Genomic DNA, 6,000 nt, shown 5'->3' on the forward strand with positions numbered 1-6,000 from the left:
ATCAAGATTAACAGAGTGAAATTTCCGGTTACTGCAATATTGCTGTCTGTAAATTATTTTATTCACTAGGTGTCGCTGAATAGAAAGCAATTCTCAAATGCGTAGCTCAAGCGCACGCCCTTTGAATCGAACCAGCGCTGATTGATCGTGGAGTTTCTTCGTAAACAAAGGTGGGTGCTTAAACAACTGGACATACATTTAAATGTACAGAGGATTCGCACTTTTAGACTAAATGCAAACAACTCATTATTATTGTTCACATAAAGCTCCGCATTTCAACTTTATTTGAAACCCTCGTAGTTTGCGCTAGTGTAAAAATTTGCAACATACAAGCAGAGTAAGGGATTGAACAGAATAGAAGACGTTTTTTCCATCACTCATCCTGTGATTTTCTTCAATCCCATTTTGATTGCATCATACAGATCTTCCACTCCATCACCATAATTTCTTCCATCTTACATCGACAATTTTTGTGATTTCCATTGTATATGCCACAAGTAAGCTAGTTAACTATAGGCTAACTTGGAGCTATAAATTTAACGGCAGTAGTTTTCTACGGATTGCGTAGGTTGCGTCCGGTGTTTGGAGTTAAAACTAGAAGACCTATATTTGTGGCCTTGTTTCGGTGCAACACTTGTTGTACGGTACATTGTACATGGATGTGAAATTTTTTTTTATTTTTTTTGCGCAACAATATGAAACATCAGAAGTATCTCACCTGCATAACTGTTTGTTTTTTCGATGTCTCCAAGCATATCTCCAACTTGTTTTTGCAGATGTGTGAAGCGTAGGAGGAGCGGCTGCGTTTATGTGTTCTGTTTTCGCGGTAGGCTACCGGTATATGCAGGGGCGCCGGAACGATTTTTGACTGGGGGGGCAGGATCATGAAAAAGGGCACTTTTGTTGCTGAAAGGACAATTTTTTTTATAAGATATAAGGATAATGCCCATCGATCAGCTCACTATCGAGTAATGATACAAGTGTCCGGTATATACTTATAGGCCTTGACTGTGTTGCAGGGTACTGCGACAGTTTATCGAACGACTATTGATCGAACGACAGTTAATCGAAACGACAGTTTATCGAACTACAATTAATCGAACGACGGTTAATCGAAACGACTGTTTATCGAAACGACTGTTCATCGAACGAAAATTAATCGAAGGACTAACCGCAACCCCAGATAAAATTTGTTTCGGGAGATTCGTCGTCCGATAAACTGTCGTTTCAATGAATTGTCGTTAGATGAACTGTCTTTCGATAAACTGTCGCTCGATTAACTGTCGTTCGATAAGTTGTCTTTCGATAAATTGTCGCGTCACGGTGTTGCAGAATTTTGTGCCGTGAATACTACTTTGAGGCAAAAACAAAAGATTATAATTAGACTAAAAGCGAATAGCAGAAATTGTTATATTGCAAAATGTGCAGTAGCTTACATGATCTTAAAAGGGCACTATTGCCCCCCTTGCCCCTCCATCTACAGAAAAATTGAGGCAGGGGGGACATCCCCCCTGCCCCCCCGCTTCCGGCGCCCCTGGGTATATGTCCAGTGTGTGTTTAGGAGTTTGTTACGGGGCAAGCTTAGGCTACTTTCTGTTTCTATTCTATCGGTTAAGTTTCATTTATATTTATTGGGTCCTTGTCTTAAATAGCCACATGTTCTGTTTTTTTTTTGTTTTTTTTTTGGTGCTTCTCTCTAAGATGTCGCTTCGATATATCTAATTCGTTAGGCTACGGTATGTGTTTGATATAGCGTGAGCTACTACTTTTGTCAAATGTAGCGTAGGCTACCGTTATGAGAAGCTATAGCTTCTCATAGCTATACCATATGCTATAGCTATACCACAGGGGTGTGCAACGTGCGGCCCGCGGGCCAAATGTGGCCCGCGAAGAAAAATTTTGTGGCCCGCGAAGATGTGCCAATTTTGAATTGTGTGCGGCCCGCGAAACATGTTTATACGGTAATTTAGTTAGTCTGGTACGTTTAAACAATTCATTGTGGAGTGGAATATTGTAGATTTCGCACCTTCTGTTAACCATATTTTAGAAGTCTCCCACCGGCCACCGCCAATCCATTGTATTTAATTTTCTATTCTGATGTCTCTGGATTTATTAATATTCAATTGAACACTGAGAATATGTCCTTATAATCTTTGTAATGTATTGTATTGAGTTTAAAATTAACCGTTGTTATTGCGTTCATAAACGTAGGTGCACTGATGAGAATTTAATATACGAAAACGTTTTTTCTGCAACACTGTTTTTTGCACTCTGTAATGCCAGATGCAGATTTATCTGTAGCTTTCCATCACGCATTGAAGCGGTGATCTGATCATGAAATTTTCTAAGGTTCGAGAAAAAGTTTTCTCTGCCTATAAAACGTTGAATGGTAGTTTAATGGTTTAATCCAGTGGTTCCCAACCTTTTTTTGGCTGTTACCCTAATCTCCACCCTGAAGTGGGCCAATTACCCCCACGATCAATTTTCAAAAACAAAAATGTTTATTGCTATGTATTTCAAAGGGCTAACTATGACAATCAAAATGCAATACAATACTGAATACAAGATAACAATGCGTGGTAAACATTCAATGCGAAGGTCAGGCCTGGACTTCAGGCGCCAGCTTTGTGATCCTGGGCTTTGTGGTAGGCTACTGAGGACAATTCTTGTGTCGCTTTCGACATCCTGGCGATTGCGCTTCTTTGTCTTCCTTCCCAAGACAGTTAAAAATCCTTGTTCACAGCGATACGTTGTTGAAAATGATGTCAGGATATTTAATGCCTGTGTCGCTAATGTTGGTGCGTCCTGGAGTCTGCTAAACCAGAAGGTTTCTAAGCCTTTCCCATTGAAATCAAGTTTCAACGCTTTGTTAATTCGGAGAGTGATAAATTCTTCTTTGGCCGAAAAGTCGTCATCATCCACCTGGCTGTCATCACATGTGAAGGGCTCAGTGCACCATTGAAAACTAGCCGTGTTCAAATTCGGAAAGTAGTTGTCCATCTTCTTGGCTAGCTGGCCTAAGTGGTCAGCTATGTCCTTCTTCAACGCCGCTGTCAACTCAAGTCCATTGCCTCCGAGATACATGTCAAACGTCTAAAACTGTGCTTCTTCCAACTCGCTTGTTCCACAATTTAACCTTTGCGATAAATGCTGCTCCGGCTACTTTGGTGTCGATCACAGTTACATTCTTGCCTTGAATTAAAAGATTGCCTTTGTTCGATTCACCAAAGATATCAGCCAGGTAGCACAGCTGGGAAATCCACTGTTGGTTAGAGAAGTATTCAGTCAAGTCGGACTTCTTTTCTATCAGAAAAACATGGACAGCCTCACGAAGTTCGACCAGGCGGGTTATCCTTTGCCATGAGACAGCCATCGTACTTCTGTGTGGTACAGTAATAGGCTACTGCTGGTCACAGCGGTAAATCATAATCTCTTCGTGGGAAAATTGTAACATAAGATTCCCAAATCCGTTCGTCTGTATATAATGACCGAAGAAACACACACTTGAACTTATTTTCAAACAGTGCATTTCTGTAAAATTAGCCCGAGGCTATCGAAAACGAGGGGGGTGCAACGCCGTACACCACTGAAAACTGTCACTACAGAACAGATTAATTGGATAAAAGACGGAACTTTTGTCCAGCTAGCAAGCACTAAGCCAACAGTTAAATGTGCGACTAACTCTCAAGCAACCATTTCACGAATGACCAGAATAGATATCAATATCTCAAATTCACGTAGAAAGTAACTGTGACGCAATAAATGAAGACATTGTCACGCGATTCAAAACAGGTGTCCAAAGCTAGTAATCCAATGTATTCATGTTTAAACAGGTTTCAAACCGAAACAGGCCCAAACAGGTCCAAACAGGTTTGACACAAGTCTTATTAACGATGGTGCAATTTTGGCACATTTTCTAGCAACTTCCATGACGTAATATTCAGTAGACTTGAACGGTTTTTATATGACGTTTGATTAGGTGAACCATTGTCTGGAACAGCTACTTCGTATATTTCTCCCATCTTCTTGCACAGTTCCTTGTAAAGACGACTGTTCCATTCCTTCGCTTTTATAAAGTTTACAACCTCCGGTCTCGTTACCCTCCGAAAACAGGCAAATTACCCCCCCGGGGGTAATTTACCTCCAGGTTGGGAAACACTGGTTTAATCACTTATTTCTAAAAATGTATGGTCACATAAAAGGCATTACGAACAAAGTACGACTTTGGAAAGCTCACATACAGACAGGACATCTTTTCCACTTTCCAACTTTGAGAGACTATGGAATGCATCCGGAGAAGAAAACTAAATTTAAAAAATTGTTGTATCGTATGAATTTTTGGCTCGTTTCAAGGACTTCAAATCTCATGAACATTTGTTTGATATATTCTCTTCGCCATTCAACACGGACATTGACAAAGCACCAGCTGATATCCAACTTGAACTGATTGATCTTCAAGAGAAAAAGGATTTGAAAGCAAAGTATTTAAAAATGAATCTTGGCGATTTTTACCGAAAACATTTCAACTAAGATGACTTCCCACATTTCAAAAATCCATGGCTTCAAAAATGGCACTTTTTGGCTCAACGTATTTGTGCGAACATTTTTTTCTAAAACGGGCGTCATGAAATCTCCCTATTGATCGGTTCTGACAGACCAACACTTGGAAAATGGACTTCGAATTGCGATCACTTCCATTAAAGTAAATTTGGAAAAAGCCGTCAGGAAAAGAAGCCAGCTGCAAACTTCTCACTGAGCTCGTTTAAAGACAGTGTGACAATAAATTTGAATAGCAGTTTTCTTCAGAAATTTATGCGTCCTAACTTATTATTTCTGGAAGGAGATAACCCCTAATATAAGAATAACATGAATAACAAGAAAAACTACTCTTTTGTGCCTGCAACTACTAGAAATCATATGTTAAATAAACGTGCTGGTCACAGCGGTAAACCATAATCTCTTCGTGGGAAAATTGTAAGATAAAGTTCCCGGATCCGTTCGTCTGCATGTAATGACCGAAAAATAAACACTCTTTTGAAACGTCTATTCAAAAGTATATTCCTGTAAAATTAGCCCGCGGCTATCGAAAATGGAACGCAACACCGTACGCCTCTAAAAACTGTCACTACAATACAGATTACTTAGATAAAAGACGGAAAATTTGTCCAGCTAGCAAGCACCAAGCAAACAGTTAAACTTGCGACTGACTTCCAACAAACAATTTTACGAATGACCAGAATAATTTGCGATATCTCAAATGCACGTAGACAGTAACTGTGACGCAATAATGAAAGACAATTATGAAGTCATTCAAACAGGTGTTCAAGCGGCTAATGCAATATTTCGTCAGGTCTTACGACCGATGGTGCAATATTTGGACATTTTCTAGCAATTTCCATGACGTAAGATGCCAGCTAGGTTAAGTAGACCATAACGGTTTTATATGACGTTTGATTTGGTGAATAATTGTCGGGAACACGTGCGGCCCGCGGTTTCACCCAATTATTTATATCTGGCCCTCCTGTAACAAAGGTTGCACACCCCTGCTATACCACAATAAACTTGATTGATTGATTAATTATTATTATTGTTACAATTACAGTTAGCACTTTGGTTTTCAAAGTGCTCTGCTTGCTGCCAAACAATGTAGGCCTACAGTAATTGTTTCTAAAACTGTTTGATTGATTGTTCACATTTTCATGCAAAGGATTCAAGAGCAATGCAGTGTATTTAGAGTAAACGACTGAAGTGAAATTATGCTACTCTCGAGAGTCACGAGGATGCTTAAACTGAACTGAACTGATGCTTGTTTGTGAATGTTGTTGACTTCTCGAACAACCATCGCGTTGGTTCATTACGAATTGATATATAAAAAACCGTGTTAGATGTAACTGGAAACCACAGATGTACGTGTTAGTGTTAGATGTTAGTGTCAGTAGCGTAGCCAGGAACTTTGAAAGGGGTGGGTTTTGACCACCCAGCAGCGGGTGGTCTGGGGGG

This window comes from Aplidium turbinatum, chromosome 9 (genome assembly GCF_918807975.1).
Source record: "Aplidium turbinatum chromosome 9, kaAplTurb1.1, whole genome shotgun sequence".
NCBI lineage: Eukaryota > Metazoa > Chordata > Ascidiacea > Aplousobranchia > Polyclinidae > Aplidium > Aplidium turbinatum.